Source organism: Protopterus annectens, chromosome 5.part0 (genome assembly GCF_019279795.1).
Source record: "Protopterus annectens isolate FY-2018-M chromosome 5.part0, PAN1.0, whole genome shotgun sequence".
Lineage (NCBI taxonomy): Eukaryota > Metazoa > Chordata > Ceratodontiformes > Protopteridae > Protopterus > Protopterus annectens.
The window spans coordinates 1,178,625,045-1,178,640,329 of NC_056735.1; the positions used below are offsets into that span (position 1 = coordinate 1,178,625,045).

The 15,285-nt window shown below is 40.4% G+C and overlaps 1 protein-coding gene across 1 annotated transcript in view; it reads right to left on the reverse strand.

Annotated features, from left to right (window-relative positions):
- Window positions 1–15,285, reverse strand: part of LOC122801582 (ILK associated serine/threonine phosphatase) — a 1,071,836-nt gene that overhangs the window by 892,191 nt on the left and 164,360 nt on the right. The gene's annotated exons all lie outside the window — the stretch shown is intronic.

Genomic DNA, 15,285 nt, shown 5'->3' on the forward strand with positions numbered 1-15,285 from the left:
CTCAGTATGTAGGACGCTATAATTGATGGATGCAGCTAGCTGAATGATTACAGGCACTTTTGTCCATTTTTGCTTGACTACTACATCTGTTTTTCTTCTCGCTACTTTCTTAAATGATGGTATTGGATAATCCCATGAGATAAGAAATTACAGTGTAAAATTTTACCATAACAGTAAATGCCCTTATTTTCACTGTTGCAGTATACATCACACATGGGATCTTCTGCCAAGGTTAGCCCAACGTCTAGACAGTATACCAGAGCCTTTACATCCTCCCAGCATTAAGTCAGGAATACACTCTCCAAGCAGGCATAGGGCATAAAGGTGATGTAAGCACACTCAATACCCAGAACACTCAATACCCAGAAATGAAGTTCTCCAGCAGGACTACAGCAACACTGGGAGGAAGGAGAGCATGCACATCCAGGGCAAAGCAAAAAAGAGAAGAGAAACAGGGCAGAAGGCAAAGACCTCTCAGACAGCAAAGTGTTCCCAAAAGAAGAAAAAGAGAAAAAAGGGGGCAGGAGGGACTGAATACTGCAACAGTGAAAAGGAGGGCATTTACTGTCAAGGTAAGAATTTACACAAGTGTACTATGTTCTTCCTCACCAGTGTTGCAGTATTCATCACTTATGGGAGATTACTGAAGCTACTGTAAAGGATGGGAAGATAAGGCACAAAAGAGACATCCGCAAACCCATGAAAGATAGCCCTAACAAATCCTGCCCTGGTTCTGGAAATGTCATCCAACTTGTAATGTTTAATAAAAGTGTGGACAGAGGGCCAAATAGCAGCTTATATTATGAAGAAAGCACCAGAAGAGCTACTGCTCTCACAGAATGAGCTCAAACTGAAGCAGAATGATGTTTATCATGAAAAGGCAAGGAAATGATTTGTTTAGCAACTGACAAACCTAATGTCCTGGTATAAAATGAAACAAACAGCTGTTCAGATTTGCGGACAGCCTTTGTCTTATCCAAAGAATACCAGAGCTGTCTATGTAGATCCAAGGTGTGAAAAATCTCACTAACAGACTGTGGAGAAGGAAAAAAGGAAAGGAGCTGGGCAGACTGATTAAGAGACAACTCAACCACTTTTGAGATTAAAGAAGGGTTAGTGTACATAGATACTCTCTCCCTATGAAAAAACAAAAAGGAAGGACCCACAATCAGAGTCTGAAGCTCTGAAACTCTCCCTGCCAAAGTAACAGGCAGATCACACAATTAAGAGAGAACCAAAGGGACCGCCAATGAAAAGGGATTCTGGCAATGGTTGTGACACTAAACAGAAAATCTGTTCCATTTAGCCACATAAGATTTGCTGGTAGTGGGTTTCCTGGGATCCTGCAGAACCCTAAGCATGTCCTCAGAAAAGTGGTGTGCAAAAGGGATCAAAGCCCTCTCACCTAAAAAGTGTTGATAAAAGAGTGGAAAGGTGAGGGTGAATGAGAAACCCAGCGTCTTGTATGAGAAAGTCCATCTGCCAAGGTAACCTGTGATTACTGCGCCCCTGGCCAGGTAAGGAAGAAAGGGGAACCAGTGCTAACTGGGCCATAAAGGAGTTACCAGCAAGATTCTGGGGGACTCCCTCTTAATCTTGAGCAGAACCCTGGAAAGCAGATGAAGAAGAGGGTAAGCATATAGGAACACAGACATCCACCTTCCAAGTCAGAGAACTTGGTAATCGAACTGAAGTGAGCGAGGGAGCTGCCTGTTCAGAGGGGTGACAAAAAGATCCACTTAAGGAATATCCCCACTGATGTATTATGCCCAGAAACACTTCTCTGTGAAGCATCCATTCATGAGGTTGTGTCTTGGGCCTACTCAGGAAGTCTGCCACAATGCTGTGTTTTGAAGGGATACAGACTGCCTGAAGGGTTATCTGATGGCGAATAGCCAAGTCCCAGGCCTGAAGAGTTAGTCTGTACAGAAGGTTAAGACCTTGTGCCCCTCCTGTGTTTGTTGATGTGCTTCATGACTATGGTGTTGTCTGTTAAAGACCTACAAGCAGAATGGAAGAACTAAACAGCAAGAATGGAAGCCCTCATCTCTTCTATGTTGATGTGGTCTGATCTATGATGAAGGGGACCAGAGACCCTGAACCTTCAGATTGTTGGGGAAGGCTATCAACCCCAGACTGGTTGAGTCTGTGGACAACTCCTGAGCAGGGGTAAGGGTCTGAAAAGACAGCCCTGCATTGAGGGAAATCTGCCAAATCCATCAATGAAACTAGAGCTTGAGACAAGGTAGGCGAGGAACCAGAAACTTCAGAAGATGGCAATGCTGGAGCCAAACCGCCTTTAGGTACCAGTGAAACCTCCTCATATGAATCTTGGCAAAAGGAAGCATGGGAATGGTAGATGCCATGAACCCTGAGGTGTTTAGAAATTCACTTGCAGGAATGAGAGAAAGGGTAAGCAGAGACTGGAAGCAAATTGCCTGAAACAGAACCTTGGGAAAAGATAGAGAGGCCAATACTGGAATGGTTTGGATTCTACAACCTGGAAAAATGTGGTCTTGAGAAGAAGTCAGAACTGACTTGAAGATTGATGGTGAATCCCAGACTGCACAAAAGTAGCACTGTGAAGTGCAGCTCCTGCATAAGCCTGGATGGAGATGGAGCTTGAAGAAGCAAGTCGTTCAGATAGAGGAATATCTGGATTCCCTGAAGCTTGCAAAAGACAATGATAGGTGCCAAACATTTGGTTAATATCCCTGGGTCCATATAAAGACCAAAGGGCAAAAGCATGTAACTGAAAATAAGAGGAAGAAACAGAAAAATGTAAATGTCCTGAAGACAGGGTGAATGGGAATAGGAAGGTAGGTCCCCATTCGGTTTAGGGAGACCAGAAAGGCCTGTGGAAGTAGGAGAGGAAACAGTATCTAAAGAGAAAGCATCTGGAAAGGAGAAATCTTTAGAAAAGAACTGAAAAAGCAGAGGTCTAGGATTGGTTTCAAGTGATCCCTCTTTTCTGGAACCAGAAACATTCTGGAGTAAAACCTTGTTAACCCTATTCCTGTTTGGGATTCTGGGATGGGTTTCATGGTGCCTTGATCCAACAGATCTTTCAGAACCACAGAAAAATGAGAAAGTTGTTCTGGAGGAGGTTAAGGAAAACGTGAGAAGGGAAAAAGGGATTTCCACTTCATAAAACAACAGTGACAGACAGTGGAAAATACTCAAGAGTCTGAAGTTATCTGTGCTGGACAAGGAAAACCTGAGAGACAGGGAAACCTGTCTGAGGGAAAGGGGAGAAAATATGTCAGATGGAAGCAGTTTGTCCTGAAAAGAGGGCTTTTGAGTTTTAGAAATCTGGATGGGCTTATCGGAGAACATATGCTTAGGAACCTTTTTCCCTTTAGAAGGCTGACGAGGTTGCCTACAGTGAAAGGCAGGCTCGGAAGTATAGTTTCTCTGAAATTTGAGGATGGGAGAAACAAAAGTTTAAGATCCTGCATAATTTTACCTTTATCATGTGAAGTCTTAAAACAGGTCAGCAGCAGCCATACAAAAGAGATTTTGGTTGTCCAAAGGAGCATCTAGCAGCTTGGCCTTAATATCATCAGGTAAGGAGTGGAGGTAAATAAACACTACTTCCTCATAACTGAACCTGAAGCAGCAGCTCTAGAAGATGAATCAGCTGCATTATAACTACATTTGATAGCGAGATGGATTACCTGTGAAGTGAAACTCAGAAAAAAGTAGCAGCCTTACCTTCAGAGTCAGGAAGGTCTAATAAGATCCCACCATGTTAAGACAAAAGGGTTAAAACATACCTGATCATACGGGTTTGATAATTAATGGCCCTGAAGACCAGAGTAGCAGAAGTACAGATCTTTTTTCCCAACCTCTCCATAACCTGTCTTTGTCGAAGGGAAAAGTTTGAAAGAGAATAAAAGCTTGGATGGCTTTTCAATAGAAACAAAGACCACAGCAGGGTCTGAAGGAGGACACCTGTAAAGGTGCTTAAGACCTCAGGAACCTTATAAAAATGGTCAGGCTCCTTAGTAGCCACAGGTTGGGAATCGGGAACCAAAGACACAGTTGTATAAGTATCCAACAAAGTATCCAAAACAGGGCAGAAGGCTTAAGACATTCCATATGTAACAGCTCATAATGCTCTTTTGAATGTCAGAGACCTGGGAGCAATCCCACTTAAATTGCTCCATCATGCAGACCACAATGTCTCCAAAGGAAAACTCCTCAAAGGGAGAATCATGACTTAAGGAATCTTCTTCCTCTGACCCACAGTCCAAAGGTGAGGTAATTTGTGAGGAGTAGGCCAAGGAGTCATCTCCTGAATCCACCTCATCTGAAGAATCTTATTACCTAGAACCTTTGGCTGGAGTAGAAGACCAAAGAGAAGCTACAACAGATAACCCTTGAGGGGGACTTCAAGGCCATCAGTGCACTGAACAAACCCAGAGTAAAGTCTTGCCATTCCCTCCGAGGATCCTTAGCAGTGGGATTAATATTTTTAGTTTTTGGTTTCTTCTTTAATAGGATGTCAGCTTCCTAGGGGGCTCATAGCCATGTCTTGACTCAATAAGGGTACCAAAAACCTTTAACTCTAGGAACAATCTGTTGAATCCCCCTTGGAAATGATCAGCCATGATTTCCCCTCAACGCCCATGGGGGACCTTTGCACAGTCTTAGAGGACATACAAGAAACCAGTTCCATGCTGACCTCTGATAGGGTTGCTGCCGAGTAAACCAGTGCCGTTACTGGACTGTCTTTGGGTTCTGCATCCACATAAACAGAGAGAGAGAGATATCCAGTAAAGGCTGGACAGCTGCAAAGTCAGACTGAGACTTTAAATCTTTTTAAGAGATGGTTGTAGCTCAGGGCAGGGGGATTTGGCCACGGTAACTTGGGTAAAAAGTTTGAGACATTAGTTCTCAAGACAAATGGACAAAGATGACTGATGGCTGTGAAGGGTTTTCAGAACAACGGCCTGACAAATGGTAGACTTGGTATGATCGTGTGAAACACCTAAACAGAAAAAACACTTCTCGTGCCACACTTTTTAATCAGGAATTTGTCTCCCACACTGATGTTTTCTCTTCCTGGATGGCATGAACCCTAAATACACAAAGAGAAGGGAAAAGAAGGAACCCCAGCAAGGCAGTTATCTGTAAATGGCTCAGTAGAAACTAGGTCGGCAAATGGCATTCAGATGGACATTCAACTATGGCGTTTGAACTGGCGGCAAAGTAGCTCTGAGTTTTGAGTGTATGTTATATCAATCTTCATGCCCTATGCCTGCACAGGGATCATTTATCTGACATATGACAATGGGAGGATGTAAAGCTTTGGTACACTGGTCAGACGGGCTATCCTTCGCAGGAGATTCCTTATGTGATGAATATCGCAACAGTGATAAGGAAGGACGTCTTCATTTTCAGCAATGCTTTGTGATTCATGTTTTCAACTACTTCTATGCTGTAGTGTTTGCACAATCCTCAATGCAACAGTCTTGCTACACTTTTGTGCCATTCAGTATACAGATCCTTGGCCATAGGTCTGTCATGACCAGCAACAACACAGATATATAATTGTTTCTAGTTTTGTATTATAGAAGCTACATTTATCTGCATCTTCCAATGTTTCAACACACTTTGCAAACCTAAGTGTATGTAGCCCACTAGTTTGAACTGCCATTGTTAACTCTTTATCTTCTGGTTTAAATTCCCCTCTCCTTAACCATTCGTGTTTGAAATTTTGATCACCATGTGGTTGTTCTAGGAGTTGCCATTATAATTGTGAGGTTTCCATTTTTCTTTCCTTTTGTTCTTTACATTATTCCTTTTTTCACACTTTCTCTTGCTGCTTGATTCGCGTATACTTCTTGTTTCATTTCTAGTTTCACACCTTATACTTTTTATATACCAACTCTGAGATCTATGCACCTCAGAGCAAGGAAACTGCTTTGAGGTATAACAACTGCAGACTTCATTTTCCCAAATTTTGTCTCTCAGTTCTCTGGTTCACAACTGCTGCCCTTGCACTTTCAGAAGGAGCTCTGCCAGTACCTTAGTACAATGGGGGAGGAGTCTCCTCCTCTTTCCAGACTGAAACCGCTCTTAGTACACTCATCTTTGCCAAGCATTGAGGGCTGAGAGTCAAGTTCTGGAAGGCTGTCATCTACTGCAGGCTTCTTTTTTTTCCTTTACAGTATAACCTCTCCATCATAGCAGACAAATGAGCATGTGTGCATTCCTGCAGAAATGCAATGACAGCAATCACACGAACATGGCCTGGTAAAAATCAAGAACACATTTAAGTCCATATGCTGTATGCATATCTTTCACAAGAAGGTGTTGGCTCTTTGGCAAGATGGTCTGACTCTTCCCACAGCATTGGATCACCAAACTGCAGCTGCTCACTCCCACCTTCGCTTACCAGCCACTCTAGCATACAGGTCATGAACAGCATAGCCAACCTTAAGCATAGGCCAACTAGGCGGCCGCCTAGGGCGCCACTCTAGCAGGGCCACTTTTCCAGTATTTATTTAGTGTAGGTAGACCAGGATGGGGGCACCAAGTGTTGTGGAGGGGGGTGCTGTGGAGCCCTTAGGGCACCAGTTGACCTAAGGCCACTACTGATGAACAGATCCTGGGTCACCTGGAATGCAGTCAAGGCTTTAACCCCCATGTCACAGAGCAAGGAAATCTGTTAATTCCTTATCAGATAGTTAAGAAGAAAAGCACTACAATCTCAAGTACCTATACGAGGTCAGACATCACACAGCAGTCTGCTCTAGAATACTTCGTCTGAGTGATACTTCACTCATTCAGAGGTTTGCAGACATCAGCTTTCTTAGAAATAGCATCTGGATGCTTCCAGATGTATAAATATCATCTCCACTCATTCAGCGGTTTGCAAACATCAGCTTTCTTAGAAGTAGCATATGGATGCTTCCAGCTGTATAAACAGCATGTTTTCAAACACAGGCAACTTTAGCGAGGTGACTTGAATCTTGTCCTACTTCATAAACTAATGACTAAAGCATTTCTGAGAGGAAGAGCATAGAGAAGCTAAATCTAGTCCCCATACTGTACTTCAGTTAGTCCATAGTGTACTTTATTAGGCTGAGCATCTTACTAAAGGAACTGTTAGCCAGTGGGGAAAGGATGTGCAGTCATCCCTTCCAATCACCCAAATGAGGAGCTATGGGGTTTTCAAAATCCCCCTACTCAGGGCACTGAAAGGGGAGGGGACACTCTTCCCCTATCTCTAGTAGTAGAAAGGAGGCCTGAATTCACCTGGCACATGAGGTGTTGAATGTGCGGCAATTCTCTAGCACCAGGAAAGACAAATCTCAAGATCTTCCATTCCATTCTTTTCCTGAGGGTGGCCAAAATGAAGTGCTGGCACTTATAGGCAATTCTTTACATTGCGCTCCTTTTCTAGGCAACTGAGACAATGCTGGTGTGGGAGCTGGCTTGTGATTAAGTGACTGTAAATTATCTGGAAAGTTTCATCAATTTCCATAGCAAAAGAAAGAATGTGTTTTGGGGACAGATTACACCCAATAACATGGGTGTAAACCTCAAAGTGCTCTTGCAACATATATATTCTTAAAATTTAAGACTAATAATCTCGTCATTAGGACAGAGTCGGACTGGAAATTGTTAATGTCCATTAATTAAGAGAATCTCTGTAATCAAGGTTTTTTTTTTGATTTTGCTACTCCTTAATTATATTTTTCTTTTTAACTCCTTTAAATAATTTTAACACCGAAACACTAGAAGGTTTTACTATGTAAATAAATAATGTTTGCCTTATCATTTTACTTGGCTTCTGTAGAATATTACATCATTTTATGTGTTCTCCACCACAACAGATCTTCCATGTTGGAACATTTGCTCGCCAAACTCATTCTAAACTCGAGGATTCCCAACCAAGTTGTTATATATAATCAAAGAAGTGCCCTTCTTCTGAAGGGCAGTGACTTAAAATCTATCAAGTTAGGCTAGGAATACTGCAAATCTAACTGCAATGTTTAGGATTTTGAAAAACTGTCAGCATTCTTTGAAGCTTAGTGTAGATGTATCTGTATGAGACTGGTTAGTAAATTTTAACATTTCAGATGTACTTATTAATGGACACAACATCCCGGGAGAAGGGTATATTCAGCAGCTAGGTGTAAGATTAAGTCTCACATAAAGTTTTGTCAGAATGCATCCCATATAAATACAGAATTCTTTTTGCATAGGCCTAGAAATATAGCCATATTAATGCAGGCCTATAGTTTAATTTCATATTTTACATTGCAACACACAGTTTCAATAACTGCAGTCACAATGGAAAGATAGGTTCCAGTGAATAACCTCGGGTCAAAGCACCTATAAGGATGGCTATATCCTAAAGAATCTGAGGAACATTATGCTGTGCATCAAACACTTTACAGAAGATACAACAACAGACAGATTGGAGACAGGCACCTGCAATAATATTTTATTTAGATGGTACAAGGCTTGGGAACCAAGGTTAAGGAGGCATGTAGACCTTGTAGAAAATGTACAAGGTTTTAGTACTGACAGAAATACTTTCAAAATCAAGATAAAAGTAAAATCAAATGTCCACAAGTTCAGAAGTCCAGAAACTACTGAAAACAGTGCAGTTTGGTTTAGTTCTGCCATCACAAAGAAAAAAAAAATTGAGTTCAAAATTGCAACAGATTTCTAATTCATTCTTCAGAGCTAAGAAGTCTGAATATTCAGTTTGAAATCTTCAGCTACAGTTTAGTTCAGTTCATCAGCTCTGTTATTTGAGACTGTTTAAGTAATACAAGACTTGTTCGGATCTTATTGGATTACCAAACAGTTTCAGTTATAGGACTACAGTGGATATAAAAAGTGTACACACCCCTGTTAAAATGCCAGGTTTTTGTAATATAAAACAATGAGACCACAATAAATCATTTCAAAACTTTTCCCACCTTTAATGTGACCTATAACCTGTACAATTCAATTGAAAAACAAATCTGTTAGGGGAAAAATATAAAAAATAAAAAAACATACAATAAGCTGGTTGTATAAGTGATAACACCCTTAAATTAATACTTTGTTGAAGCACCTTTTGATTTAATTACAGCATTCAGTCTTCTCGGGTAGGAGTCTATCAGCATGGCACATCTTGACTTGGCAATATTTACCCACTCTTCCTTGCAAAAGTGCTCCAAATCTGTCAGATTGCGAGGGCATCTCTTGCGCACAGCCCTCTTCAGGTCACACTACAGATTTTCTATTGGATTTAGGACTGGACTCTGGATGGGCCATTCCAAAACTTTAATGTTCTTCTGGTAAAGCCATTCTTTTGTTGATTTGGATGTATGCGTGGGGTCACTGTCATGTTGAAAGGTGAAATTCCTCTTCATCTTCAGCTTTCTAGCAGACCCCTGAAGGTTTGGGGCCAAAAGTGACTGGTACTTGGAACTGTTCATAATTCCCTCCACCTTGACCAAAGCCCCCAGTTCCAATTGAAGAAAAGCAACCCCAAAGCATGTTACTGCCACCATCATGCTTCACTGTGGGGGTGGTGTTCTTTTGGTAATGCAAAACATTGTTTTTGCACCAAATGCACCTTTTGGAATTGTGGCCAAAAAGTTCAACCTTGGTCTCATCAGACCATAATACATTTTCCCACATGCTTTTGGGAGACCTGATGTATTGTTCTGCAAATTTTAGCCAGGCCTGGATGTTTTTCTGTGTATGAAAAGGCTTCCGTTTTGCAACCCTACCCCATAGGCCAGACATATGGAAAATACGGGAGATTGTTGTCACATATAGTACACAACCAGTACTTGCCAGAAATTCCTGCAGCTCCTTCTGTGTTGCTGTAGGTCTCTTGGCAGCCTCCCTGACCAGTTTTCGTCTCGTCTTTTCATCAATTTTAGAGGGATACCCAGTTCTTTGCAACGTCACTGTTGTCCCTTATTTTCTCCACTTTTTGATGACTGTCCTCACTGTATTCCATGGTGTATCCAATGCTGTGGAAATTTTGTTTACCCTTCTCCTGACTGATACCTTTCAACAATGAGATCCCTTTGATTCTTTGTAAGCTCTCTGCGAACCATGGCTTTTGCTGTAGGAGGCAACTGAGTAAATGTTAGGAAAATCCTACTAGGACAGCTGAACTTTATTTGGGGTTAATCAGAGTCTCTAATTGATGGGAGGTGTGTACCCAAGAAGACTGAATGCTGTAATTAAAGCAAAAGGTGTTTGAACAAAGTATTAGTTTAAGGGTGTGTACACTTATGCAACCAGCTTATTGTACGTTTTTTATTTTTTATACTTTTCCCCTGACAGATTTGTTTGTTTTTAAATTGAATTGTACAGGTTATAGGTCACATAGGTCACACTAAAGGTGGGAAAAATTTTGAAATGATTTATTGCGGTCTCATTTTTTATATCACAAAAAACTGGCATTTTAACAGGGGTGTGTACATTTTTTATATCCACTGTATATCTACTACATAGTTTATCAAACTTTCAGTGAACCAAGACTTTCATTCTGAAAGGTATGAGAAGATCTGGCATTTCAGCACAGCTCCTGGCACTACAGATACAATGGTGCCCAACATGAATGGGGGGGCAGTATTGACAGTTAAAGTGAGTCCCCAAACCTGAAGCAACTATGCAAATCTACAGCTGAAGTGAGAAAATACTTTAAAGTACAAACTTGTAAATGAAAAACAACTGCTGTTCTGCCAAGTACAAATAAATCCAGGTCCCGAAATGTAAAGATGCTTTATTGGTCCAAACACCTCAATAGGAACACCACCAAACAAACTGCAGGCTGTTAGTGAAAAAACAATCCAAATAATGTATTCCACAAAACGTTTTCGTCGCCAACTTCTTCAGTAGTCTAAACCATTAACAAAGTAGGTGTATTTATATGAACATTTAAAATAAAATTAACCAATCATTTTGCATCACAATTCAAATATACTTATAATTAATTTAAAATCCATAGTTTTCTTAAAGATGCTCATCCCAAGTTTAAAAATATATATGTATGTATCACTTCTAATTAAATTAAGTTGCCTGAATCATTAAAATAGTTAAAAAATGTTAAAAATATGTTAAAACAATTTTAATAAAACACTTTAAAATCTAATTAATTCTTCTTTAGGGATGGAAATTAAAGATACAACATTACACCATCTTGTGGCTGAAAATGGTAAAACATCTTAAAAAACATAGCAAGGAAAGTAAATTAAAGCTTTGCTGCCCTCAGTTTTAAGACTGGGGCTATGGATACCATATCATTAAGCCCAAAATTATGGTTGGCATCCAAAAGAAGCTGCCAATACAATTCCTTATATTCAATTAATGTTTCCCACATACCACCTCTGGGATTAGTGGGAACAACTTCTAAAATAAAGAATTGATAGCCAGAAGTATTGCATTTTAAAGCATGTTTGCTAACTTTAAAGTACAACCTAAAGAGCAGCAGTATTCCTTACGGACATTATACAATTCACAGCAATATATCGGAAAACTTCAGAAAAATCTCCAAGATACCATTGTGACAATTAACAGCAAGCTATCGGAAAACGTCAGGAAAAATAAAGAAAAAAGACAGCTCTGCAAAGAACCAGTGTGACAAGAGAATCTTTACAAAAGGAAGTTCAAAGAAGTTGCGAGATGACTGGTTACGACTAAATGCTCCTTCAATGTACCTTATATGCAAGCATTCACTTTTAGTACAATGCATTTTCTTGTTAAATTAGACAGTAAATCTCAGAAAAGTTTACAGATTTCTACAGTAAAGATTTCAGGACACATTCTTGAACTTCTTTGTATACCTTTTTACATATTTTCTGACTTACTAAACTTGTAAGAGTCACAAGTCTTAACCTGCTTTCAAGCACCTTGCCCTATAACACCCTCTCATGACTTATGACAAATAATCCCACGTGGATTTCAGTCTCCCATGAAATCCTTGCTTCCATTTTAGCTAAATTCCTGGTAGTCAATTCTTCCCTACACTGACAATAGCCTCATTAAAGTTATGGAAACATCTGTCAATGTTTAAAGTTAGTTTCGTACCAAGACAAAAAACAGACTGAGTGAATGCCTTTATGGAGCTATAATCTGTTAACCACTGTACGACCTGCTGAACATCTATGTTGGCATCACAATGAAATGAAACAGTTGGAAAAAAATAGTAGTGAAAACATATTTGTTTATTTTTAACTTGCTAACTGGGGTAGAGCACTGATCCCACTGAACCTATTTCAGTCTCAGCCTGGGATAAACATAACAAATATATATATATATATATATATATATATATATATATATATATATATATATATCTACAAGTGAATGACAAAATGCAACATATACATATATTATATACAAAATAAATAACAGGTTTGGGTTGAAGATACAAAGGCAATAGATAAATGACATACAAAGTGACTGACAAAACACAATATGCACTTGCACTAATTAAATATAGATTGGAAATCGGAGCTGGCGAGCTGAAAGAATCGCAACAAAAAACAGAGTCAAAGCAAGGTCTGTAGTGGGAAGAAGGATAGGCAGTGATTCGGTTATACAATCATAGAGCTAGCAGTTGCGTCTTCCTAGAGTCTTGAAATGTGCTTTTATTTCCGAATGGAAAATGGGGTAAGAGTAATGATCTTTAAGAACATAAGGGAGAGATTCCCACAGTTTGGGACCAAAAACTGAGAATGCAGGGTCTGTGTAAGGAAGATTAGTCTGGGGAATTTAGCTGACCTGAGTGGTTAAGGCTTGTAAGGTTGTATGTTGTTGCAGGTATTTATTTTTTGGGGAGAGCCTAATCAATCTAAATATGGCATTTGAGGAGGTCTGAACTGTGGATGCATTTCTTTTAGAGGCTGTTGGAATTACATGTAGGCCATAACCTAGAACAGTCAGTAAGACACCTTTTTACCTATGGCATTCCTACAGGATCTGGATAAGAAAGGTGAATAATACTAGCCAATCAGACAACAAGCAATAGCAACTTAGTTCAAGTAGGAGACATAGAAAGATACGGGACAGTATCGGGGGGGGGGGGGGCCTCCACAAATCCTGACTTGGCAGAGATGTCACTACAGGGAGGTCCCGATGAAGGCTGGCTATAAAAGGTTTGCCAGACTTTTTTTTAGCATCTAGAAGCTTACAGTCATACTGCTAAGAACTTGCTACAAGAGTGTTTCAAGGTAGGATTTGTAAAAGAGGAAGTAACATCTTGTCAATCTCCAAAAGGACTTTGAATAAATACACTCAAAGCAGGAAGCTTGCTATACACCACTCTTAAGAAGCCTAGCAGGCTTTCAACCATAATCATGCCATACTACTCTGTGAAGTTGCTCCCCATACTCCAAGTAGAAAATGTAGCCATTTTCATCACCAAATTCAGAACATACCATTTTTCTAGAAGCATTTGTTCTCTTCTCCAGAAGATTTTGTCAGCTTGCTGGTACCGAAATAAACTACAACCAGATAATCAATGGAAGAGGCAGCACTTTGTGACTGCATGTTAAAGATAACTGGGAATAAAAGAAATAAGGACTGGCCAATGTCAAGGACACTGCTACATGCAATGTCACTTAAGACAACTTAATCTAACTTGCATGAAATACTTGATCATTCAAATACTAGCGAGCATGTCAGAATCCATCCACCCATCACCCATTTTTCCTCATTTCTGCAGCACATGTGGTGGGGGGTATCACTTCAACTGTCACAATAACCTAGAGCCAAGGTTTACACTGCTGGGTGGCTAGCCCTGCTACTGTAACTCTTTCACACTACAGTCTCACCTACGGCCAATATGGAGTGTCCAATCCACCTATCATAGGTCTTTGGAATGTGGGAGGAAACCTAAGTACCCAGAGGAAACACATGCAAATACAGGGAGGATGTACAGACTCTGCACAGAAGGCACTCCTGCCAAGAATTGAACTGGGAACATCTTGCTATGAAGATGCAACTCTATCCACTGTGCCTGCTGGTGGTATACATTTCTCAATTTATAGCTGGACAGTTTACATCACCTAGGAATATGATATTGGGTTTAACACCAAGCGATTATAGTTCCTGTAGATAGGCGTTGTGGCTTTCTTATGTCATAGAGGAAGTTCTATAGGTTGCTAATATATGATAAAGCATCTTTTTGAGGATTATTTGGACATGAAGTAGCTCTAGTGCATCACGCTGATTTACCACCTTGATGACAGTCTCTTCTGGACGAAGACTGCGACACCTCTACCTTTCCCCCTCCTGGGCAGTAGCTTGTCTAAACTTGTGGGAGGCATTACAGCCCTGCACAACCTAAGTGCTCTCCACTACTATAAACCATGTCTCAATTATTAAACAAACAACAATATCCTGCAAGGTTTGAAGGGCTTGTAAGGAGTGGTGTTTTTTGTTTAAGCTCATAGCATTCATCAGCAAAACCTTCATATTTTCCTTTGCTTGTTTTGTTATGAAGGTAAGTTTATCAGGTTGGCATTGCCTAAAAAAGGCACAATGGACAATGTCTTTGCCAGTAACTGAAACCCTAGAGAGGGCAGATGCAGGCCATCTCCAGTGAAGCAGTGCAATCTGCTGATCATAGTCTAACAGGCTGGCAAATACTGGACCCCCTTTGAATGACCACCAAAACTAAGCAAATTATTGAAATCGTTTTTTTTTTTTTTTTTTTGCACATATTGCAGCATCATCTTTGGAGAAGTTATAATAATGCTCAGTGCTAAGCTCATACTTGCCTTGGACATAGTCTGACCGCTCCATCAACTCTCTCTTCTTATAGTTCAGGAAGGTAAATCTCAAGTCATTAACACTGGCATGAACTACTACAGAGTCACACTGCTACTTGTTGTTCATGGACTTGAGTGCATGCGTGATCTGAAAGATTCTGGCACTAGACAAGTGATGAACTGTCACTCTTTCCTTGCCCAGCTTGGTAAGACACATCTGTATGTCTTACAATAGAGTAACCTATAACAGGAATGTTTGGTTGGGTCCATGCCTGCTTTACAAGCAAGATTCCTTGTGCCTATGTGAAGAGGTAAGCTTAACTTGCTGAGAGCACTTTGTGCCTGTGTTGTGCTTTGGAGGTCTTTGAGGTTTAGACAAGTTGATCTTCAGAATCTCAGCATACGTATATTGCGATGGCTTTGGAGAGGTGTGATGTGCAGCGTACTGCTGACGATTTGGGTGTCTGAGCTTACTGAGTGTGAGATTTTTGCCTCCAGGGATATTATATATGTACATCTCTCACGCACTGTTATGGTC